At 39.4% G+C, this 26376-nt stretch overlaps 1 protein-coding gene across 31 annotated transcripts in view; it reads right to left on the reverse strand.

The window, feature by feature from the left end:
• Window positions 1–26376, reverse strand: part of Adam22 (ADAM metallopeptidase domain 22) — a 237521-nt gene that overhangs the window by 149474 nt on the left and 61671 nt on the right. Inside the window, exon 1 of one of the 31 annotated variants that reach the window (XM_063243311.1) lies at window positions 4480–4724. The exons of the other annotated variants lie outside the window; for them this stretch is intronic. The gene's annotated coding sequence lies outside the window, so the exon portion shown is untranslated. Of the gene's footprint in view, window positions 1–4479; window positions 4725–26376 lie in introns of those variants that run through there. 31 annotated transcript variants of the gene reach the window in all.

The raw sequence follows: 26376 nt of genomic DNA on the forward strand, positions 1-26376 counted from the left end.
TAGTATGGGATGAACTGCTACAGCAGCAACAACAGGTCAAGAATTGGACGTACAACCTAAGCTAGACCAACCACATCTCTTCCCTTGGATTTTCATTCATTCTCATGTACGGAAGTAAGTTTGCTTTCCTAGTTATTTGCTGGCTAAAAAGTGACAAAGCCTTGTCTTTTCTATGACAATCCCTCACTCAGCATGAAGAAAAACTAGGTTAAAAGAAAATGAGGGGCAAACCAGAGGTGGAGGTGTGTATGCCTGTAATCCCAGCACTGTGGGGAGGCGGAGGCAGGAGGCTCACCATGAGTTTGAGCCCAGACTGGGCAAAATATGTGCATTCACAGCAAGAGAGTTCACAGCAAGACCCTAGAGAGACAGACAGACAGACAGAGAAACATGGGGGGAAGAAGGGAGAGAGGAAGAATGAATATAGAATGAAAAGGTAGGCATAGTGGTGTTTCCCTGTAATCCCTGCACTTGAGAGGCCGAGGCAGGACTGTGAGTTCAAGGGAGCCTGAGCTACATGGCAAGACTCTGGGGAGGGGGTAAGAATAAGCCCAACACAGACAAACAGTCAAGACATAGAAAAGAAATCAGATATAACTGAGAGCCTGTATGAAGCCCTTCAGGCCAGCTCCCACTTTTAATGTTCACCTAAATAAAAATAAACAACTTCCTCTTTTACTTAGAACAGATGTCAGATACTTACAATCAAAGAACCCTAAGCAATAAAAAGGTAAATAAATACAGTGAAATGAGTAGAAAGCTGACTAATGCAATCTAACTCAACCATGTTGTACAAAGTATGCTAAGAATTATGTTGTTCTACTAACGCTTCAGATGTTTTGCTTTGTTTTGCAGTATTAGGGATTGACCCAGAGCTTTGGAATCAAGCTATAACCCCAGTTCTTTGTTTATTTTTTTAGTTTGAGACAGGGTTTCACTAAATTGCCCAGGTTCAGTTCAACTTTATGATCCTCCTGTCTCAGCTTCCCAGAGTGCTATGATTACAAGCACACACCACCATGCCCAGTTTGAGTGTTGCAAAACAGAAAAACTCCTTTAAATACTGCTAGAATATCATATTGGCACTTTATGATTTTTAATAATAAATTATAACTTCTCAGAAAAACAATTGGCCACACAGCAAAGTACATAAAGCAGGAAACAAAATTACATGACAACTTATATCCAGAACATATAAAGAATTGAAAAACATCAAGCCACCCAAATTCAAAGACCCTCTCCAAAAATGGACATCTGAGATGAACACACAGTTCTCCGATGAAGATATACAAATGGCAAATAAATACATGAAAAAATGTTCACCATCATTGGTCATTCAAGAAATGCAAATTAAAACAGCACTGAGATTTCATCTCACCCCAGAAAGAATGGCCACCATCAAGAAATCAACTGATAACAAATGTTGGCGAGGCTGCAGGGAAAAAGGAACACTGCTCCACTGTTGGTGACAGTGTAGGCTGGTGCAACCACTGTGGAAATCAGTATGGAGAATCCTCAAAAAACTAGGATTGGAAATTCCATTCAATCCAGCTATTCCCTTCTTGGGTATTTGCTCAGAAAAATTGAAAGTGTCGTGTTACAGTGATATATATGCACTCATGTTCATAGCAGCGCAATTTTGTGATAGCTAAATCTTGGAAACAACCAAAATGCCCATCAACCACAGAGTGGATGAAAAAATGTGGTATTTTTATACAAGAGAATACTACTCAGCTATAAACAAGGACAATCTTGAGGCCTTATACGTAAATGAAGACAACTTGAAAACATTATTAGTGAAATAAACAAGATTCACATTAATAAATGTCACATTGTCTCTCTAGTGTAAAAAAATAAAAACTGACAGAATAATGAGATCCAAAAAATATAAAAGATATTGTAAAAGTGAAAGGGAAGGAAAATGCTCTAAGGGATATAACAGTATGTATAGTGTGTAAGATAGATGACCATATTACTAAATTTCTGTTAGCTGACTGAACAGAAGGGTTTGCGCTGTCAATGTTTGAGTATCTACCCACTTTTATGCTTTGATTTACTTTAATAACTATTTTTAGGATGACAAAATGTAATGTATCAACTAGCGATTTTATGAGGTTAAATTTTTTGAATGCTGTATTATTCTATTTTTTCTATTTTTTTAAGTTTTCTGTTCTTTCTTTAAAAAATTACATGACAAACTTTTAAAATTACCTACATAAAATTATGATCTTATGATAAAAATAATAAAAGAAAGCCTTAAGTATGATTATATTAGCTTTATCAGATTTACTGACAAGTATCCCAAAAGTGACAAATTTCAACAACAAAAATATGCTATAAAACTTCTAGACATTTTTCCCTAGAAAAACAGGAAATGAAACCTTTTATCAACCTACATCCTCTCTCCTATCACATAAGCAAAACTGTTTTCTTTCAGTTAAACCCAACTGAAATAGTCTAACTGAACACAAACCATCTTTTTAGCTGGTCATAATGGGCTTTTAGGTCAAAGTTCCCCCTAAGTAGTGTATCAGTCATTTAGCATCTACTGATCCTCTACACAGACTCACAGGGAACTCCTGAATTGCAACGGTGTGAAGGGCCTGGCATTGTTCACTTTGTCCAACCTACTGGAACCTGAGAAGGCAAAGATCACATTAAAAACACAGAATGAGAGGAAGAAAAAAAAAGTTGCTTCCTTCAGAGCAACATTTCCGAATTTTTTATGCCTCGGGTCTCCATGGGAGACTGACAGAGCAAGCACTGCACCCCCAAATGCTCGCACACACTGACTTAGTAAACCAAACAGAACCGTGCTGGTCCTGAAACGCAGGGCTTCTCCACGGACAACGGGTTATGTGCTTGAAAACTATTGAAAAGCCCATTTAAGAAAAAATGCTGTAATCGTTTGCTTGAAAAAAGCCAATATACTTTTATATGTTTCACTTCTGAGCCAGACCACTAACAGGAAACAAAAGGCAGTCACACAAAGAGGTAGCCTGTTCTGTACTGGAAAGGCGGAACTGGACCATCCAAAGTGCCCAGCCTCTGGAACAAGATGCGAGTCACACTGTCTGCAGGGACCCTTTTAAGGCCTCTGGCACCCAGCAGAGGTTCCTGCCCAGGAGCAAAGTCTGCGTAGGCAAATTTCAAATATAAAAATAGTCCCCACTCCTCGCTATACTTAACAAAGTAACAAGAGTAAAGCAAAGGACTTTACAAGACTTTGAGGAAATGCATGCTTTTGCAAAAGAAAACTAGATGCCAAACCAGGAAAGAGACTTTTTCCAGATATCTTTCATGCCAGCTTTTATTTGCTTCTCAGAATTCACTTTACCACCCTGCCCTGTGCCCTAAAAGATCCATAGCTAATGTCTCTGGTACTCAATGAAGGACACCATTTTCTGGCTTCTGGAGGTGTTGGGTGATATGGTTCAAATGCAGTTCGCGGCTAACAAAACTCATGCTGGGACTGGTCCCCACTGTGACAGCACTGAAGCAGGGTGAGATCTGTTAAGAGTAGGGGTGTTGGGCATGTTGGTACACACCTATAAGACCAGCACTTGGGAGGCTGAGGCAGGAGGATCACAGCAAGTTCAGAGTGAGCCTGAGCTACATAGAGTTTAAAGACAACAAGACTGTGTCTCAAAAAGCAAACAAAAATAAAATTATGAGTAGGTACAGACAGAGAAGATAAAGTCACTGCTACACTCCTGAAGGGTTTCTTGCTGATTCAGGCAGAGTATCCCCTCCTGCAAGAGCTGGCTGACACAAGTGAGCAGGCCCTCACGGATTCTGCCTCTGTCTGGCCATGTGATCTCTTCCACAGACGCCCTTATCCCCGCACACACCCCACTATGAGGCTTCCACCAGAAGCTGATGCCGGCTTTGTGTTCTTGAACCTCCAGAACTGCAAGCTAAACAAACCTCTTTTCTTTATAACATACTCAATCCCAAGTATTCTGGTATAGCAACACAAAACATTCTAAGACAAATGACAGTGGAGAGTGGGAGGGAATGTAAGAGGGAGACAAGCAAAAATAAAGTACTTGACCCCCTTGTTCAACACTTTTGGAGCTAGCTGTCTCTCCAAAGATGGTTGTAGCTTCTTTTAAGGGCTGATGAATCTTGCATAAAATTCATCCCAAACTCTCTGGATTTATTCCCTCTCATCTCTCACAAAGCTGCACAAAATGTAGGTCACTGCAGAATCATTTGAGGTTTCCATGCTAGTATATATGTTTCCATTAGACATGAACTCTTTTAGACTAATTAAACTCTGAATGTCATCTGTTCTCTCAGTCCTTGCATGATTCATTCTTCTTTTACATTTTGAATTATATCCTACATGCATATAAAATGTCAATGTTTAGAACGTGTTACCTTGAAGTGAACATTCTACAGACCTTGTGAGTACCTGGGCCTATTCTACTGTGAGGCGGCAGCAGGAGTCAAAGATTTATGAGAATTACAACTCACCTGGTGGAATCTCAGAAGCTGTGCTGCCCGGCAGGCTGGAGCAGTGATGAAGGACTGGCAGAGTTCACACACCCTGGAGAACAAATCAGGACAGCAGTGCTGCCTCTGCTCTCCCAGAGAACACCCTGAAGCATGAAGGTCCAAGCACAGGGTGCCCAGCCTCTTCCTCCAGGCAGGAGCACTGGGGACAGAGGCTAGCATGCCCCCTCAAGGGTCGCCATCCCCTGAGGTGTGGCAAAGCCCTCCGTCCCAGCACACACTGGGGACAGCCACTGAAAAACACACAATGCTGGCCCTCCACCAGCCACTCCATTTCCAACTAGAGGAGACTGGTGCCAGCCTGCGTGAGGCCCCCAGAGGTGCCATTCTCACTGTCAGTTCCTTTTACAAGGAAGGCACATATTAGAGGGCATGCGTCTGCCCCTCCCAGTCTAACATTCCAGTGCCTGCTCATTACCGCCACAACACCAAGCTCAGGGGAATGCGGCAGTCACAAGGTATGAGCAGAGCCACTCGGGATTAGTCATCAGCACTGCCCAGAATGTTCTCCACGAAGGAGACAGCTTCTCTACTTCCTGTGAGCTCTCATGGAGGTGTAGGAACCTAACACTCCCACATGCATTTGCATGATGGAGAATGACACAACACTAAAGTCCTTTTTCATAGTTCACAGCCTAATCTTGTTTATTTTAAAAGTAAAATCTACTTAAAAGTAAATATGCTCACTCCCTTAAAAATTTCAAAATTGGCACGTTAAACTTTACAAAGAGCTAAACTGAAGAGTTTATTTCACTACCTGAGACACTTTCAAAGTTAATTTTATTTTTCAATTTAGTAGTTCATATATTTTTATAGATTTCAGAAAATGATCACTAAGCATGATATATAACAGCAAATATCACGAGAGAAGTATATTTAAATGGGGGTGGGGATTGAGGCAGCATCTTACTGTTAGGAGCCACTGAAGCTACAATGTGAACACATGTTCAGGGTTGCTGCATGGCCAGGGGATGGCTGACCAAAGAGAACACAAAGACACCTCAAAGGGCAAGATAAGGCCACAGCTAACATCTGGCTCCAACACTAATTAACAAGACAGAGACTGCCGCCACAAGGCATCTCAATCCTGCTATTTCCTAGCACAAATGTTATCAAGGAGACAAGACAGTTCTTTTAAATTAGCATAGAGTACTACTTGCAGAAATCATTGAGGTGACTCCATGTCCCGCTTATACCTTCCCCTTTCCTCAGTACCTCATCTCCTTTTTTTGAAGACTTTACTAAACAGGGGCGGCCCAGAGCTCTGTGTCTCAGCCCCTAGAATCTCGAACTCTGCTAGAGGGTTTTGATCTTCTTGGAGCCCTAAAAATCATATTACCTATCTCATTTATTTAAGTGTTTGCCATACAATCATTTGGAAGATTGGGGATCATGGCCAGGTCCCTGATATCAAGATCAGTAGAGCAGATTGGCCTTGAACTCATTTATGTAACCTAGGCTGGCCTCAAACTCATGGAAATCCTTCTGCCTCAGCCTCCTGAATGCTAGGATTGCAGACTGTGCCACCATGCCCAGCATATATTTAAACATTATAACTAAATCCAAACTATTTTATATTTTTTAAACAAAAGAGCTAATAAACTACCTATTGAAAAAAACTATACAGATACTACTTTTGTCCAAAGCTTTAAGTAAACATTATTCTATTCAATTCTCTCTTGAAAATTAATTATGCAATTTTCTTCCTATAGATTACTAAGTAAAAAACTGAGATATTTATTGCCCAGGAACCAATATCCACAGCTAAGAAACTATTTAAGATATATTTTTCTTCCTGGGATTTTCATGGCCCAACTGTGTGTACCTCATACAAGTAAACAGGAAGTGAACACACCTTCAGGAATCTTCAAGAGTGAGTCTCACTGGAAAAACCTTTCTTTGCAAAGTCTGCTTTCCTTCTGAACAGTGTGCCTTATTGTCACCGAATGTCGCAAATAAATATTTGGGTTTTTTGGAAAAAAAAGAGAGAAAAACAAGACCAATACATACCTATGTGTGCATCTGTACAAAGAAACAATGCACAGAAAAGGCATAAATTATTAAAAATGATTACCTGTAAGGGGAAAAGGTGGTAGCTAGGAGGGGAGAAACAAATACACTCTGAATATACTCTCTGTATTTTATATAGTTTAAAGTATGTATACTTCTTACATATTTCAATCATTAAAAAGAAAAATATCAGCCTTATTTGAAAACAAAATGAAATAAACTTAATACAACAAATTGGTAATATAAATAAAGGATGAAAAACATATTTCAGATCATTTCAGAGGGCTGGGAAAATGATATAGCTCATTAATAAAGCATTTCTCTAGCAAATGAAAGGGCCCTGGATTTCATTCTCAGTCCTGCAATAACAAAATAAATGACTTCAAGATAGTAGTTTGACTATTGATTCTTGTGGAAAATACTCTGAACCCAACGGAGATGCAAAGTCATCTCAAATTATCATTCAGCAATTTTATAACTGCAGGAAGTGTACGTTACTTTTTAGGAATATGAACTTTCACACAAGAAAAAATAGATACAGTTTAACAAACTAATTTAAATACCTAATTATAATCCTTTTGAAATTAACTCATAATTTTTAAGTCAGTCTACCAAAGGACATTGAAGCAACACTCCAGTAACAATAAGAACTTCTAGGGCCCAGACCTTGGTTTCTCAGCATAAAGCCTTTCATATGTTCCAGCAGAATAAACTTACTATTGAGCCGTTTGTATGGCTATTTTTGAAAATCATAATTTTTGTTCAGTAGGACTTTAACCCACAATAAAGAATAAAAAGACAGAAAGTTAGAAAACGTTACTTTTCCTGGAAAAAAGTCAAGCAGCGCTGGGAAAGAGATTTTTAAACTTTGGTTTGTGTAGGGTCACTTGGAGTCTTTTTACACACAGCAGTCACAGCAAGCTCACTCATTAGGTCTGGCCTAGCTCATGGGACCCACAACTTCTAATCATCATCCCAGCCAATTAAGATGACGGTAATTAGAGAATAATTTGGTAGGTCTACTTTTCCTTCTATTTATTAGGATGAGGAAATGTAAAAAAGGAAAGAAACAAACAGTTGCTTCTTGGGAAGACAACGTATACTGCTATTTAATTCATTTTAAAAGGTACATACATAACGTTGATAAAAAAAAAATTAAAACTCAAAGAGGAAACACATTAAATGCCTCTACTTTGTCTCTACAAATTATACTACTCCAAAATAGAATAGCAATAAAACTACTCAGACTAGCAATAAAAAGCAAAACACGGGGCTGGGGATTTAGCTCAGCGGCATAAGCGCGTGGTCATGAGTTCGATCCCTGGCACCGATTAAAAAAAAAAAAAAAAGCAAAACACGCAGGTATTAAACATGCACCACGTCACTTGCGGCTGCGAGGTGCACGAACATAAACCCACGCTGCCTGACGTTGAGCTCCCGCTCTGCACACTTCCTGGTTCTAAGATGAAGTGGATGACTGGAGGAGGTCTGCTTCCATCTCCTTCATCCTTGTGGCTTTTTTTGTCCTTTGCTCTAACCGTATTCCTCTTACTACTTAGCTCTTCTGAACCACTCTCTGGAAACCAAATGCTCACAGCTATGCAAGCGGGTGATGACTGATTCCAAATGTGTGCTGGAGAGCATGGGAATGGCTGAGGCAGCCTGGTGACACAAGGGGGGCAGAATCCACAGTGACTTTATTTTGCTGGGGTATGGCAAGACACCAGAAAAGTGTGCCGGCATTTTACCGCTCTACTTCTGTCCTGCAAAAGCTACTAAAATTTACTCCACGGTTAATTAATGCTTATTAAGTGCCTCCCAATACACAGGTAATACATATTAGGGTTCAAAGCAATCACCTAACTTTAACCCTAAGGCCTTGTGAGATGGTGTTTAAAGCTGTTTTTATGTCTTTTTCTACACTCAGTACCTATAATCCATTTCTGTCCCTTCTAATGTTTCTGCTGATTTTTTTTTTTTTTTTTTGTCTTTTTCCTTTTTATTGGTACCAGGGATCGAACTCACGACTGCCTGCTTTCAAGGCAGGCGCTTATGCCGCTGAGCTAAACCCCCAGCCCCATTTGTGTGTTTTTCATTAGATCCTTGCTACAACCAGATATAGTGGTATACAGCTCTAATGCCAGCAGTTGGGTGGCTGAGGCAAGAGGATTACAAGTTTGAGGCCAGCCTGGACTACACAGTGAGACCCTGTTCTGAAAAACAAACAAACATGCTTGTTACTTCATTTACAGCGTGAAGGAAAAAGGAGTCACCGTGTTAAATTCTTAAAAAGGTTCTACCCTAGCTCAGCGAGTACTGAGGGGCCCGTAAGAGGCACAGCTGTGGCTCTACGTCAGAACTGCACAGCCCCAGTCCTCCCCACAAGGCCCACTCTGAATTTCCAAAGGGAGGGTGGCTTAGGGACCCTTGTGCCAAGTGACACTGCTACAGCAGTCTGAGACCAGCATCTGGGGACCCCGGGCCACGGCTCATCTAGAAAAACCACTCTGTAAATGCCCCCTCCACCAGCATTTAAAGGCCTGTTTATCTCCTGCCCGTCTCAGTTAGATGTGGTGAATTCGTAGAGAACTCCCTGTAGTGTCTGCCTTCTTGATAATGCTCCTGCCAGGAAAACTTCATCGGCTGACTTGGTTTTAAGAACAGTGCAATGATACATTCCTGTGAAAAGGTACGTGAAGGGAAGTTGGGCAAAGCTGCCCCTGTGCAGATGGAAAGACACTGAGCTTATTCCTGTCCTACTTGGGGAAATATGTTCTTGTTTAAGCAGCTCATTTTCAAGAGAACTAAAAAAAGCAATATTATAGTTAGTTATAATAGCTAGTTTTCCCTCGGGGGTGCACAGACCACTATAAGAACAGGATGGTTTTAGAAACCTTTTATTCCACCATTTAGCGAACCATGTCAACATGCAAGGAAAAATTATGTACTAAATCTATGATCTTATGGATGTTATTACTGCTTAGAAGGAGAATACAAGAGTACCTAAGATCTTAGCCAGGTGTGGTAGTACATGCCAGTGATCCCACCACTCAGGAGGCTGAGACGGGGAGAGTACCATGAGTTTGAGGACAACCCGGGCTCCCCAGTGAGTTGAAGGCCAGTTTTGGAACATATAACGAGACCCTGTCTCAGAAAGAAAAAAAAAAAAAAAAAAAAAGAGTATTTACGATCTTAAAAACTCATCAATTTTAAGAAAAATATTATATGAATACTAAAATAAGTGGTATTCAGATAGTTAATACATATTTATCCTATGAATATGATTTGAGTATTTATAATTCATGTGTTTGTTAAAGAATCACAGCAAGTTTTCATCCTTTTCTACCTTCCATGCTAATAAAGCTAAAACATGAATATGAAACACTGTATACCTCCACTTTCCGTATGAACATGTAGAGTCACATCAGTGGAAAATCACTCATCGCCACTTAGCTTTCAGAAGGTTCTGGAAACGTGAAGGACGGAGACTTAACCACAAGATGGCAAGATACTTCTCACCCCACATACCTACCTACTTGCTAGGTCTCCGGGACAAAGCTGTGAGTCAGAGCAGCCAGGGCTGCATATCATACTCTTTACTGAAGAAGTTATTAGGTTTTCACAAAGACAGCATGGGAAACAAACACAGAACATTAATGGAACACTGAATCCCTCTGGCATATCCATAGCCATCGGTAAAACAACACAACTGGATGGGCAACATAGCTGAGAGACAATGCTCAGCGGGGTAGGCCTCGGGCTCCACCCCAGCACCACAAGCAAACATAAAGCAAAGCAGTGTCACCACTGTTGGCCAGATTACACCCAGCCACACATTGCCAGGCCTGTTTATTTTCATTTCTATTATTTCTATTATCTCATACATCGTGCTGGGGCTCTCAAAGAAAAAAAGTGATTAAAAAGCACAAAAAAAAAAAAAAAAAAACATGTAAAGACAGAAAGCAAGCTTCACAAATCAGACTAAGATATATGGGCGCATAGATCCAGAAATGATCAGAGAATTTAAATGACTATAATGAAGAGGGTGTAATGAAAAAAACGAGAGAGCATGCCAAGAACTGATGAAAATTCCCAGAAAAAATCAACAGGATATGTTATGAATCAAGAACACCTCAAATGAAGAATCCTTTCATAGCTCCTCAGTAGGCTGGACACAACCAAGGAGAGAAAAACATTCAGTGGAAATTTCCCAGACTAAGACACAAAGATGAAAATAATGAAAAATACCAGAATAAAATACCATGGACTACAGGACAATTTCCAAAGGTATCATACATATAACTGGAACACAAGAAAAGCAAAAAAGAGAGAATGGAGCAGAAATACTAGAAACAGTAATGGCTAAGTATGCTTCACAGCCGTTGACTAAGTTACTTCTCTTGTCACTGAGACAAAATATTTGAGAGAGGAAAGGTTTATTTAGCTCACAGTTTTTGGAAGGTTCAGTCTACAACATGGCAGAGGGTAACAGTTCCACTGTTTATGGAAAACAGCAAAAGCACCAAGAGCAAAGTAAGGAGCAAGTCTCTTTTCTATCCCTTTTACTGTCTGCAGGCTCCCTGCCCTAGGGCAGGTACAGCACTCAAAGTCCCAATCCCAGCCCTAAACAATGAACCAGTCACAAACACTAGATTCAATACCTCCAAAAAGCCTGACCCTCAGGACATGACAGTTTGAGGAGACATCTAAACATGACCATAACAAACACCAAATCAGTGACCCAGGAAACTCAGAATGCCAGCAAGGATAAATATCAACATGCTGGCACCTAGGCCATCGTATTCAATTACAGAAAAGCAAAGACAAAGGAAATCTGGACAGAAGCTAAAGAAAACATTACAGAGTGAAGCTCAGCCAGAAGTAGGTTTACAAGGAATCTCAGAACCCCTTTCAAACCCAACTCCCTTCCATATCCTGAGACACCCTAGCAACACATTCATGTGGCCCTATTTGGCTTACATATGCAAAAGAAATATATTCAACTACAGTGAGCTGGACGCACTGTAGGCATTTCCAGCATTCAGACAAAGAAGCACACTTAGAGAAGTCCTCCCATGGTCCCTATCACTTTTGTACAGCAGTTATAACTGCTGCTCTGAGCAGTGTAGGAATCACATCCAGGTACACAGCTCCTGACCACTGCCAACTCAGCTACCAGCACAAGAAAGTGCAGAGCCGGACTCTGTCGCCATAGTGATGTGTGCCATGATGCCTGACACTGAAGGATATGGAGCACAGAAACAAAAGGTCTGAAATAAAAACAAGTTTGTGGGAAATTTTTGCAACCATCAGAGGTGTAAAATAATAACAGAGGCATCCATTATCATTGATGCCTAGTCAAAAATTCCAAGTGTTCTTCTGTCAGAAATACACTTCATTTAAATGCATCGCACTCTTGTTGTTTGATGAGAATGGCATATTTTATAAAACTTGAACACACCATTTTAACTATAACTTGGAAAGACATTTCAAGAAAACCAGCTAAAGTTATGACAGCTGATTTGGATATGCACAAAGGAATTTTCTTTTGTCATTTTTCAATCAGTTAAAAAAACTAAAAGAAAGTTCAGGTAAAAATAATAGAATTGAACAAAAATAACAAAAGTCACGCTAAATAACAAATTATTTTGACATCAAAAAGCAAATAATACAAATTTTTTTTTCTGATTATACCTATTGTAATGAGAGAATCGACTCCCCGTTTGTAATGTAACCCCCCCCCCCAGCTATAGAACAGAGCTATAAGGAATGTTTCACTCCCTAAACCTTTCCCAGGAGATAATCAGAGCAGGGCAGAAAGGAATGTCTCTGCTAGTCATTAACCACTAGATGTTCTGTTCTCTGTAAAGATAGAGATAAGCAAAAGAATGTACTGCATAAACAGGACCAGGGGGCACCTGGCACTCTAAGGTCAACCCAAGACCCTCGGTCTCCATGGTTACTCAGCCCCAGACCCTCAAATCAGCGTTAGCCAAGTCCTGCGCCGTTCAAAATTAACCAATGCGATTTGCTTCTGTAAACTTGCTTGCCTCCTGCTTGTACCTTTAAAAACCCTGCACAGATTCCCCTCGGGGCCCCTCCGCACACGTTTGCCTGAGGGACCCCATGCGCATGGAAATAAACTTTTTTTCCTCACCAAGAGTTAAGTCCTTGGGGTCTCTTTCCCTGCGGCTGGTCTAACATTTTGGAGGCCCTAGCGAGATCAAACTGAGAAGAGACTTCCTCGTGACACCGGTCTAACAGTATCTAGATGTGACCCCAAAAGTCTCACAGGCGGGGCTCTTGGGAGGTGACTGGATCACAGATGTATGGCACTGGATTAGTCCACTGATGGGGTACAGGTGGGAGGTAAAGCCTGGTGGGAGCAGGTGGTCGTGTGGGTATGATTTAGAATGGTCTGTGTCCTGCCTCCTTCTCACTGCCATGGCATGAGCTCTCTCTCCTCTGCCATGCCACCCTGCCATAGAACAGCTGATTATGGACTAAAACTTCTACAAAATAAACCTTTGTATTGTGCCTGAACAATGGGAAGGTAACTTAGTATCAAAAATGAAGCAATGAACTAAGAAGAAAACAAAAGACAATAAGTAGTCTTGTGAGTTTTTAACAATCTAATTATGAAGAGAACTTAAATCATGTGAACATATTGGAAAAGGACATATATTTTTTACTGATTTAGCATGAAACTGACATCAGTAAAGACAATACAAAATTTACAGTATACTACCAAGTGAGGATACAGATGACAACTCATTTAAAGTATCCCCTCAAAATCTGAAATGTCATAAAATCTTACAGCTCATCATAGAGGCTTTACCAAATGCAACAAAAAATCTACAAAGTGACAAGACACAACAATATGAAGAGCTGTCTAAACTGTCAATAATTGAAAATAAATTTAAAACAATCACACTCCTAGGAAGAATGAGCTATCTCCATATCCTGTTACACTAAGATCATTAGGAGTATGAAATCACAAAATGTACATCAATATAAAAAATTATTGTGTGTCAAGAAATTCATTAATTTTTAAACTATTATACTTCTGGAGTCTTTGTTATATTTATCAGCTTTTTGTAATATTTTGTAATTTGATATAAACTTTCACATCTATACGTAACTTTGCATTTGTAATTTTGCATTTTTCTGCTTTACAAAGGCCCTTAATTGAGACCTAATAAAACCTAGATCCAGTGGTGGACGCGCCCTGTATCATCTGAATAAATCTCCAAGTAAAGATAACATTAGCTGACACATTTAATGTCTGCCCAGTGCCTTCGGTCACAGTGACCAACCTGTATAAGCTCACATCCACCCACCACGGAATCAAGATCTGAACCTGTCAATAAATGATACAAACCTTCACAAGGACAAGCAAGGTGCAAAAAGAGTACCTTTCTACTGCCATAAAGCTCACACTGCTGAAAGTTAGCCGCTATGACAGTAATAGTGACAACGTTAAGATCACCTAGCCCTGCCCCAACACGCACTCCAGCCACTGTCAGGGACACTTCCCTCCAGTAACCAGCTCAGGTCTGGGATACAACAGCTGGCTCTGACCCTGCATTACTCCAGCCACCATCAGGGATGCTTTCTGCCCCAGGAAGTCAGCACAGGTTGGGAAAACAGTAGCCAGCCCTGTACTGGCACAGCCAGTGGCCATCATTGGATACTTGTAGCCAGGAGAACCAAACAGGCTTCAGAGAAATTGCAGCCAATGCAGGAAGTGCCTGAGACCCCACTACCCACTTGTTTGGAAGAACCCAGGAAAATGCCAAGACAAAGAAGGAAAGGGCAGTCTCTGCCCTTCAACCCAAGCAGAGCAAGTCCAGGAGATGAAAACTTGAAAGAGATCAGGAGCTGCACACCTACCGTTTCTGAAGTGATGGCAGCTAAAGTAAAGAGACAACTTCATGAGGCTATAAAAGAAATTAGATCAGAAATACTATCTCAGGTAAAAGAAGGAATAAAAAATATAATGAAAGAATTGATAAGCACCTCTAAAGACACAGATTTAAAAAAATAGAACAGCATAGGAAAAGGAAGGAAACTGAATGAACAATATAAGACAGATGTAGAATGCATGAAACAGATTCAAAGAGATATTCAGGAAATTACTGAAAGCTGGCAAAACCGCTTGAAAGAAACTGAAAGACTTTCAGATGTTGAAGACAGGGGTGTAGCTTGCAATCACGAAAGGAAAGATCTCCTAAAAATTAACTATCTTTCAAAATTAATGGAGAAACAGATATTTTCACGGCAAAGAACAAGTGCAGGAATTCATGACACCAAACCAACCCCACAAAGACTACTGAAGGACATTCTAAAGAGAGATTTTAAAAAAAGACCATGGTTTCAAGAACAGTGGCAGAGGGGATCACCAACCAGGGTAGACAAATGAATGGAGGGGAAAAGTAGGCAGCCAACAGCAGGAAAATATCATGGCAGAGATGAGGCAGTGCATGTTGGCCATAATCATTAATGTAGCTGGCCTCAATTCACCAATAAAAAAGAACACAGGCAGAGCGGACCGGGAAACAGGATCCATCAATGTGTTTCATACAAGAAACACATTTAACCTGAAAGGGAGTTCATGAACTAAAGGTCAAAGGAGAGAGAACAATGCTCTATGTGACGGAACCAGAAAAAAAAGCAGAGGTAGCTTGCCCATCAACTACAGAATGGATAAGAAAGATAGGGCATTTTTATACAATGGAATGATACTCAGCTATAAAGAACGAACCTCAAGGCTCTTGTAGGTAAATGGACACAACTTGAAATCATGCTCATGGGTGAAATGGTTGAATCATGTGGGTAAACATCATGTTGTCTCCCTAGTATAAAAAACTGAAGGAATTAGTGAATCCAAAATGCACAGTAGATATCGTGAAAGAGGAAGACACGTCTAAAAAGGGAAGGCAGTGCCACCGTTAATCTATTATGTTTTAATCTATCCTGTTTTAAAACCCTGTATTGTTTCCACTGTTCGGTTTACTGTTTTATTTTGTTTGACTTTATTCTATTTGAGGCATGGTCAGCTATTTCAAAATAACAAAATGTATTATGGTAGCCATTACTGATTTCCTATTACCCTATTTCGAAGCTCTATATTGCTTTACTTGTTTTCTTTTGATTGATTTTATTCTATTTTGGTTTGTTTGATTTTATTATGTCTGATGGTATAAGCAGCTACTTTGAAGATAACAAGAATCATTATGGTAGCCACTGTTGTATTCCTACTGTCCTGTTTTGAAGTCCTGTATTGTTTTCATTGTTCTGTTTTGATTGGTTTCATTCAGTTCTGTTTTGTTTGATTTTATTATTCCTGATGGTATGGCAGTTATTTTGAAGATAACAAGAGGTATCTTTTTTCTTGTTTTGAAGTCTTGTATCACATTCATTGTTTTGTTTTGATTGGCTCTATTCTGTTTTATTCCTTTTGGTTTTAGTCTCTTCAAAATAAAAACATAATAAAATAAGGAAAATTAAAGAAAAAAAAAAAAGACTATAGGCTCCAGAACCCACCTCCTGCTCACCGGACACGTCCTCACCTCTGCAACAGCCAGGACGCTCCCTCGTCCCCGGACCTGACACCAGGGCCAGCCTGCACTGCACACGTGTCAGCAGCCTCAGGAGCTGATCCCTTCCCACCACTCTTTCCTCCAAGGCCTTCACGCTGGTCACGGACCACCTTTCTGGGTCCTCTCACACTGTCCTTCACTCCAAGCCTACCCTTCAGTGTCCCAGCACCATAAATCCTGGTTAATGATGATTCACTGAACATGACAACAACCCATCCAAAGGAGCCCACAGTGCTGTCTTCTGCTCTGAGGTTTGCCCAGAACAAGCTGATTCCTTGCCCTGAGGGTGAAACGAGTTACCACATCACCCTGGCAGCTGCGCAGGGAATCTACTTCTACAACTTACGAATTTAATATAAAGGAAAGGATGGGCAGAGGGCACCATCAGTTTTAAAGTAATGTAATGTAAAATGTCCATACTCAGTGCTACATGATCTAAAAGTCAACCTACTCTGGCACAGCTCTAAAAAGTAAGAAACAATGCCTCTCCTCCCACTTAAAAAGTAAGAAAAACATTTGCTGAAAAACAAAATCATTTCAAGTTTTTAAAAGCACCTGAACTATTAATTTGAGAAGCAGAACATGTACTGGGTAAGAGTATAAACTCTGCTCCAAAACACTCAGCTTGAATCTTAGCTCTGAGAATTGCCAAGGTAGAGAAACTTAACTAACTCGGCACTTCTCAAGTTTTCTTGTTCACAGATTATGTTTATTTGGTCAGAACATCCATTAACATCTTTTGGACTGATTAGGATTAGGGCAGTAAAGTCCCTACATGTGGTTGGAGTTAGCCTATAACCTTTGAGGTTCTGTGTACTGAATTGATAGTGGGTGACCTTATCCAGTGTGATTCAGGGCAAAAGAACATTCCTTAAGCTGTAAAACAAGGTAAGGAAGATTCACAAAGTTCTAATTTTTCAAGTGACTGTAGCGCTTACTAGTTACCAGGCCAGGTACTGTTCTGAGCACATTTCTGTACAGACAGATGCATTTGAAACTCGTAACCACTAATCAAGGAACAGGGAAATTAATAAACCTGCACAAGGCCACCCAGGAAAGGGGTGGTAAAGCTAAAAGTCAAACTGAACAACTGGGATGGGTGAAAGGATAAAAGAAGGGAAAAGGAAAAAAAAAATCTATATATATATATAAAATAGTGTATATAAAAGATAGCTAAGATAATTATACTACTGGTTTCTCTTAGTTCATTAAAAAATGACTTGTGCTTTTATTTTTGATCAATCTTGTATGCCTACATCTTGTAATCTAAGCAACTACTTTAAAGATAACAATATGTAATATATTAACTGTTACCAATTTCCTAGTATCTTGTTTTTAAATTCTGTATCTTTGTTTTTATTGCTTTTTTTCTCTTTAAAATAAAATAAAAAGAGTATTACTTACTTAAAGAATAGAATTTCCCACCATTGGGAGATTCTAATCATTTATTTATTGTACCAGGAATCAAACTCAGGACCTCACACTTGCCAGGTAGGCACTGCGCCACTGAGCTAAATCCCCAACCCAAGGGAGACTATAATCTGCCTGCTCTTTAGTTTCCAAATTTGAAGCAGCCAAATATTTCACAATGTCTTGTTAATTCTGGCATATGACACTGTCTTTTGGAACAATGCAATTTTCAGAACATATCAAATTTGAGAGTTGATTCTAACTTCCAAGAAGTCCTATGGGACACCTGAGTTATGACAGGCAGCTGGGCCACCAGTGCCACCATCCCCTCGCCTCCCCATGGAGGCCCCACTTCTGCAGGGCCCGTGCACAGCCCACAGTGGTTACTGACTCCTCCAAGCTCACCTTTCCCCACTTGGAAAGCAGAATCATCATAAGGTGTATCTGAGATGATGACTATCAAGTTTGTGGAATAAGCAAAGAATTTTAAATTGCCAACTTTTTCCTGTGTACAGCTGTTTAACTTTCTGTCTTTCTAAGTCTCTTTAACACTTGTTTTTTCCAAGTCTCCTGAGACTCCCTGTTCTCCCCAAGGGTAACAATAGAATGTCCTCTACAGCTGCCTTGCCTTTCTCAAATAAAATTTTTTTTCGGTACTGGGGATTGAACTCAGGCCATTATGCATGCTAGGCAAGTGTCCTACTAATAATGAGCTACATCTTCAGACCTTTTTAAAATTTTATTTTGAGAGTGTCTCACTAAATGTCCAGGCTAGCCAATTCATGAACCTCCTGCCTCAGCCTCCTGAGTAGCTGAGATGACAAGGGTGCACCACCATGCTGGGCTCAGCTCTTTTCATTGTGGCCCCACAGTAGCCACTGCAAAGGAGAATCACTTTCACAATCAGTGGAACTACTGTTTGGACAATAATGTGTACATTTCTCACAAAGAGTTGATAGTTCCAATGCTTTACAAATTACATTCCCTTATTCTATCTGCAATGAAGTTTTACTAATCCTGTTCCATTGGCCTAAACCCAAACTCCTTAAAAATGAATTATATCTCAGATTAGGCCAAGAAAGAAATGAAAACAGTCTCAGAAATGGTTATCTGATTGGGTGGAGTTCAATACCACCAGCTATGATGATTCTCCTCCAGACGGCTTACAGGAAAAAATCCTGCCTCAACCCACAACATTGCACTTCTCTGTCTTTGATAAATTTTTCTTTTGTTTTTCCTAGTTGATTAAATAAAATCCCCCTTTCAAATCTGGCACTTCTCTTGAGTGTTACGAACACCATCCATTTTTTTACTTTCCTTTTAAAGCACTAAATATTTTCTTCACAGAGGAAAAAAATAAACACCTGCTGACCAGTGGTCAGTTCAGCTGGTAGCCCACTGTTCTCTGATGTATGTAAATCATGCCCTGGGGCTCTCTGGTAAGCCTCCCTACCCACATCCAGCTCCTGAGGTTAGAGAGGGACGGATGCCATACCCAATCCCAGGCTGTCTAGACCTGAGGCCTACAGGATCTTTCTGGATTAGAGCACCTAGTTAGTGCAGGGATGCCTGCTGCAATTGCAAGGAAACTGGCCCAGTGACACTCACTGAGGCTATGGGCAGCAGGCTTCTTTCCCGCTGGGCCAGTCTGGAAGGTAAATTGAGTCAAAAGCTGCAAATAGCTAAGAGTTGGAGAGTCATAGAAAACTGCGAACTGAAAATCAGGACAGCTTCGGATGTCATTCAGATGAGTCAATAAATCCTTTCCTTCATAAAGTTAGATTTTTTGTCATTTGCAAGTGATACACAATATATGTGACTACTTAGCAAAGCTGATAACATTAGCTTTTCATGAAAACTCTGCCAGGTTGAGCAGAACAAGTACATTTGCCATTTTAAAATCAAGAAAATGAACCTCTGGAGAGATTATACAGGCTGGCCAGGTTCCAGAATTAGTTCGGTTACAAAGCTGCAACCCAATCCTGGGCTTTTGGAGTTTCTTCTCTGGCATAATTTTCACTTTGCTATAAACACACAGAAACAATGAAGGGGCCATTCGTCCATGTTTCACCTTGCTAGTTGTTACCCAAGGGTTGGACCCTACAGAACTCCCCTCTACATAACAGCATTATAGACACTCTTTGGCCACTATATCATGAGAGAAATGACCACTGTCTTCAGTATTATAAGCTTGCTCTTAAAAACAAAGTTTTATTTTGTTTTGGTGCTGTGGATTGAACCAGTTCCCGTGCACATAAACATACTCTACTACTGAGCTGCATGACATATCCCTTTCCCTTAACCACATAACACTTAGAAGTGGCATCTCATAATGCATCACACATCCATTCTAGTCTTAAATCTCAAATGTCAGTCTCCCACTGTGGAGCACACACACTACACAAGCCTATGAAATGATGAAGCTTAGGTCCCTTCTCTAAAAAGACTTGTGCTGTAGATCTCCAAAAAGGGAATTACTTATTCTTAAGCATCAGCCTTCTAAGCTTCTACTACACCTGTCATGCCATCTAGGCCAAAATCTTCTATGTAATTTTTCTACATATGTTTTTGCTCCTTCATGCTGAACAATATGTATGCAGCAGAGTATTAAGTTCCTTTTTTGGAAGATATCATAAACATTCTCTTTGAAGCCCCAAAAGGTAGAAGCAATTTCAAGATAATACAATCTAAGTACCTAACCTGGAATGTTGTCTATAACACAAGATGACAGCCACCTTCCTCCAGACTGGGTAAAAGCAAAGCCCAGATTTTTCTTTTTTGTCTATTTCTTTATTTCCCATGTATCAACATTAACTAAATTGTGCTCATGCCTGCTTAAAAAAAAAAAAAAAAAAAAAAACTTTCCTAAGTTTTAATCTGAATGGACGAACACCTAAATCACCATCATCAGTAGTTATCAGCTCAAACCTTCATTTTGAAGTTATTTTTGTTAAAAAAAAATTCATGTTATGTAAGCTGTAATGTATTTTGTTAAGTCATAAGGTTGGTTCTGAAAAGCCAAGATTTTAAAAAATTTATCGTAATAAGTAATGTTATGATATTTTCTTTGTGGATATAAAAATAAGAAAGAAGAACATAATGAAAATATTAATAAAATCATTAGTTTTCACTTCACACTTTTTTCAAAATGATACACAATCCTGATGCCTATTTCAGGTTTTTATCCTAATAGCTATAAAATGAAAAACAATACAATTTTATCAACTACTCAAAAGAAATTCCTATTCAGGCATTTATTACAGCTGTGTTTCTCATGCCCTAACTAAAATACTTAGCTTAAAAACTGCACTGTGATTTGCTGTTCTAATTGGTGAATATTTTTATCTCTCTGTACTGTTGCTTTCTGTCAACACTTTACTACACAGAGAAAACAGAGACCAAAACACTGAGGAGGAGTTTAAACAAAAAACAGCAGGGAAGCTGTTTACTTTTCAGGAGAATATTTTCCGTAGCAGGAATACAAGTTGGATATCTATAATGCATGATTTTATAATAACACTAAAGCTACAAAGATGTGCCTACACTGAAAAGATGCATGATTAGTTCTAGTATTTAATACTGGCTAGTATTTAATAATGGCTACTGAAATAGTAAACTGTGTCATTTTAAGAGAAGACATTTTATGGCAAGTAATTTTTAATTCAATTGAACACTAAGTCTGAGGTTTAACAAAAATTACCCTACAATAATGGTACAAAAATGTACAAAAACAGTCTTAATTGTGAAATATTAAAAATAATGTTCAAATGGGCAGGGAAGCAAGGGAAGAGGAAGGGGGAAAAGAAAGACGTGAAAAGTAAAAAAAGAAAGGAAAACAGAAAGCTTTTACAAATGTAAGGGGAGTAGGAGTTGAAGGGAGGGGAGGGAATAGGGAAAGAAAGAAATAAGTTATATCATGTACAGGTACAAATTCTCTATGATGAATGTGATCACTATGTATATCTAAAATGTACCAATAAAATCTGATTAAAAAAAGACCCTAAAATAATGGAACATTTTAATCCCACAGAGATATCCCCAAACCCAAATTAATTCTGGTAATAGGCCATGTATCATAAGTTAGTTCTGTAAGAAATTTTAAAATGTTTTAAGCATTTCAAAAGGCACTTGTAAATCTGTAATCTTGCATTAAAAAGAACTATTTGTTTTTAAAGCAAGACAGGAGAACTGACTTTAAATTCCAGGCCTGTGACCATTCTTTGATGAAAAAAGCAAGACTCTGAAGTCAGAAAGAAATTCAACTTCCATTTCCACATAGGGACCAGGTATATGACCCTGAGCAAGTTAGTCCCCGATTCCTGACCCCAGCACATGTAAATTGCAGAAAATAACAATATACATAGGTTAGAAAGACTAAAACACACACACACGTGTTGTGACCATGTGGATAATGAATTGTATAGTGCTTTACAAATGCTATCTTCCACCTTTTCCCGTCTTGTCTATAATATTGATGCCTTCTTCTAGATCTTTAAAAAATAATCTGTCTCCCAAATCCTTTTTAGTTTCTAAATTTGAATCTGGAGAGAGAACACATTAACATCCTTTCTCTCAAGTGGTGAGTGCTACAAATGTACCACTTCACAGTATTTTAAGATAAAAATATAAATTTCAAAAATATCTCCTGCCAGTAACTTTTTATAACAGGCCCACAATCCTTTCAACAGCACTTAGAGCCAGATGTTTTAAAGTTGAGCAATTGTTTAATTTTAGAAAGACAGAAATGTGCATATAGCATGTTAAGTCATGCCCCCAACACAATGGCACACAGTAATCTATAACCAAACACACTGACATTTCAGTACCAAATGATATTAATGCAAAGTAACGTAAATATAGATTACAAAGAGTCTAATTCAGTAGTTGTGAACCTATGGCACACATGTTATGGTGTTCTTCTTCTAAGACAAAAGGTATTCATGTATGAGTTGTTTTTTTTCTAACTAAAACCTTAGTATTCAGGTTGAACTGAAGTCTTGGCATTTTGTGATAAATAAGTGGGTTTTATAGTTTGGGCAGTTGTTTCTAAAAGGTTTGCCATCACTAGTCTAGACAAATTTTCAAGACATTTCCCAAGATTCCCATTTTCTTTTTTTTTTTTTTTTTAAGATTCCCATTTTCAGGCTGGGGATTTAGCTCAGTGGCTTAAGTGCTTGCCTGTTAAGCACAAAGTTGTGAGTTCAATCCCCGATACCAAAAAAAAAAAAAAAAAAAAGTCCCATTTTCTGATTGTTGAATCAAATATTAATCTATGTTCTCCACTAAGAAACCCTGCACATAGAATAAAGGTCACTAACTAGCTGACTTAAAAAGAAATGATTCTAGATTGTCTGAGTGAGACCAGAAGAGTTCACTGGAGAGATTTATCTAGAAAGGGCAACGAAGAGGAAAAAGAGAAGAGGTGAGAGATTCAGAGCCAGCAAAGTAGCTGGGGACCACTGCTGCCATGGAGAGGGAGGACGGACATCCAGGATGCCTCCAGAACAGTCCATGGCCAAACACCAGTGAGGAAGTAGAACCACGGCCCTGTAATATGAAGGAACTGAATCATGCCAATGACCTAAATATGCCTGGGAGTGGATTCTTCTCCTGGTCCTCTAGAAAGGAACAAAAACCCGCGTCCATGAACCTCTAAGCGAGGACACAGTTGAGCTATCCGGCACCCACTCCGCCCCATGTGAAACTGTGAGCTGACAAACACATTTTCGTTTACGTGGCTGACTCTTACAGCAGGAGCACAAAGCTAAGATAGATGTCCAAATAAGGTCATCAATGCCAAACAGGTTGCTTCAAATTTATAAAAGCTTTCTGATTTCAAAGTTTTAGGAGTTTCAGAATTGTACAGAAAGGACTCAAAACTTTTTCCTTTACTTAAATATGTTCAGTAAATTTAGCAAGTTAGACTTTAGAACTTTAACTGAAACTTGTAGATATGTTTACAATAAAAACCTCCAATAGTGCCAGCCACCTGTTAGTACCAAAGATTTCAAAGTTAGTCTTTTCAAGATGGTTAATTTCACACCATCCAAGGGCAAGTGCTTCTCTTAACTGTTAATAACAAAAGCACCTCTACATGCCAGATATTGCTCTGGATATTCCATGTGTAAGAACCTACTAAATCTGACAATTACTTGAGACAAGTTCTAGTCCCATCTGTATTTTGTAACTGGAAAAATCCAGGTGATGAGCAGTTAACTGACTTGTCCAAGATCACACAGCTGGTAACTAGTACAAGCTCTAAATCCAAGCAATCTGGCTACAGTGTCTACGCAGCTAATCACTTGGCTATGTTGTTTTTCTGTTGGTGAAGGGTACCACTTAATCAAACATCTACAACAGGATCAACAAATACAAGGTACCTGTGACCCCAAAACTAGTGAGTTTATTTATTTTCTATAAGCAATCTTGCAATTAGCACAATATAAGGCTGCAGGTATCAAGAACATTCTCTTCGGGACTGGGGATTTAGCTCAGCGGCATAAGCGCCTGCCTTGCAAGCAGGCAGTCGTGAGTTCGATCCCTAGTACCGATAAAAACGAAAAAGACAAAAAAAAAAAAAAAAGAAGAAGAACATTCTCCTCAACGCTATGCATTAAAGGTTTGAGTCCCCTCCAAATTCTCATGCTGAAATCCTAACTTCATTGGGATGAGCTGAGGAGATGGGGCCTTTGAATCAGAATTAGGTCATGACAGTGCACTGGAACCCTTACAAGAAAAGATGAAAGAGATGAGTTTTCTCTTGTGTGTATACAAAGGTGCCATGTGCAAACCAGGAAAAGGGTCCTCACAGAGATTAAACTAACATGTACTGACCTTGGATTTTCAAGCCTTTGGGACTGTGAGGAATTTATTTCTGTTGCTTAAGCCACTCAGTTTACAGTATTTTGTTACAGCAACCTTAGCTTCCTAAAACATCAAGAGAGCACATACCTCAGCCAGTCAGCCAGCACAATCTGCTACCCAGGACTTCCTACTATGCTGTCCGTCCTCCCCTATCACATCCCAAATCCCAGCAAATGTGCACCTAGTTATCAAATCTGAAGTTCCAAATAGCCTGGTGTCATGGCTATGTTCTTATTATAGCAAAATAAACACATGGTAACCAATGAGAAGCTAAGCCATATTTTCAGCTAAAGAGCAAAACAGGTCAGACAAAGCTACAGAAGACCAACAGGAATCTTCTTTAATCTAATGCAGAAAGACCAAACATATTTTAAAACAATCAATCAACGAATCTGGTTAATGGTTTCTGTCTGGATTTATCCAGAAAAAGATTATCTTTATTAGAATTGAGTAAAAAAAAATTTAATTATCAAACTTTAAGCAAAAAAGCTCCTAGTGGGATGGGGTGGTAATAGGTTCAGGGCTGAGGTCTGGCATAGTTTAGATAATGAGAAGAAATTGTAACAGGAGAATGTTAGGAGGAAGAAACATGAGGTCAGCGGTTATCAAACTTGAACATACATCACAACTACCAAAAGGGCTCATTCACACAAATTCCCAGGATTCAACCATCTAAGATTCCACACTCGCTGGTAGATCTGGCAAGGACTCCAGATGTGCTCTTCCAACCACTGCCCGAGGCACAGCCACGGATCCTGGGAGCACGACCCTAGTTGGTCTGGGACAGGCCCAGATATTGGAAGTTGTTTAAATTTTACTATAAATCTGTATAGATAGCTGTAATACGTGGCCATGACTAAGGCTAGGAAAGCAGTTAAAGAGGATGATACATTGAAAACCAACTTTGTTTAGCTGAGATAAAAAGGTACAAAAGGCAAATGTCCTTGGAGGGGTGGCTTTCCATCTCATTACAGCTGTTAAAAGAGCCAATATGGGTATCAAAAGACATCATCAGACATCACCTAGCAGCTGCCAATAGTGCATATGTGGGAAAACCCAGGCACTCCATCTCAGCAGGGTGACTCCCAAGATAATTTCTGAAGTGAGATAGGTCAACATCTGGTATTTCTCTCAATTCCTCTAGTAGTCATAATCTGGTTAACCATTTACAGAAAAATTCACCAAAATGTAAGTTTTAAAACAAACCACTATAGGATCTTGGCGGATATGAGTAAAATGTACACAGACTAACAATGATTAAAATTCAATAAGGATCCCCAAGTTTTACTATAACAGACTTACTGTTTTGGTGTACTCCTCTTAGATAAGTATAAAGAAGTATTTGTTCAGTACATAAAAGGTTTTCATATCAGCAAATCTACAGAGTGAAATAGCAGTATAGCAGTAGTAGTATAATAGCACTCAAGTCCATTTATGCTTGGAAGGTCACCTTTATCAAAGTTTTCTTTGCCAGACCTTGCTGGCTACTTCTCCAATGTCTACTCCATATTCCACAGCAATAGAACCCTGTTTTATAGTCAGAGATCGGAGCTGAGACAGGAAAACAAACAAAGACAGAGATAGAGACAGAAACAGAAGCAGACAGGGAGACAGAGAGACAGACCCTTTCTTCTCTGGTGTGACTTTGGGAAAGGTTAACATTCCCCCTCTCCCTGGCTCCAGGGTGATCCTCAGTAATAGCAACTAATCACAGAAGTAACTTTTCCTTTGCTGAAAGTTGGTTTGGAAGAACTGACCTAGTTCTGTCAACAAGATTTCAAAAATTTCTTAAAATGTTTTCCTGGTCCCCACAGTGAGCCGGAGCAAGAGGCAGTGTCTTTTCTGGGCACCTGGAGTTACATTTGGGGCTGCCTGGGCTGGGGAACTGGGAATTAGAAACTTCTCATAGGGGAAATCAGGAATCACTTTTGTTTAAGATTATTTGAGTCAGTTATTCTTGTTACTTTCACCC

Source organism: Cavia porcellus, unplaced genomic scaffold, assembly GCF_034190915.1.
Source record: "Cavia porcellus strain 051 isolate PalLab524CR breed Dunkin Hartley unplaced genomic scaffold, mCavPor4.1 scaffold_2, whole genome shotgun sequence".
Lineage (NCBI taxonomy): Eukaryota > Metazoa > Chordata > Mammalia > Rodentia > Caviidae > Cavia > Cavia porcellus.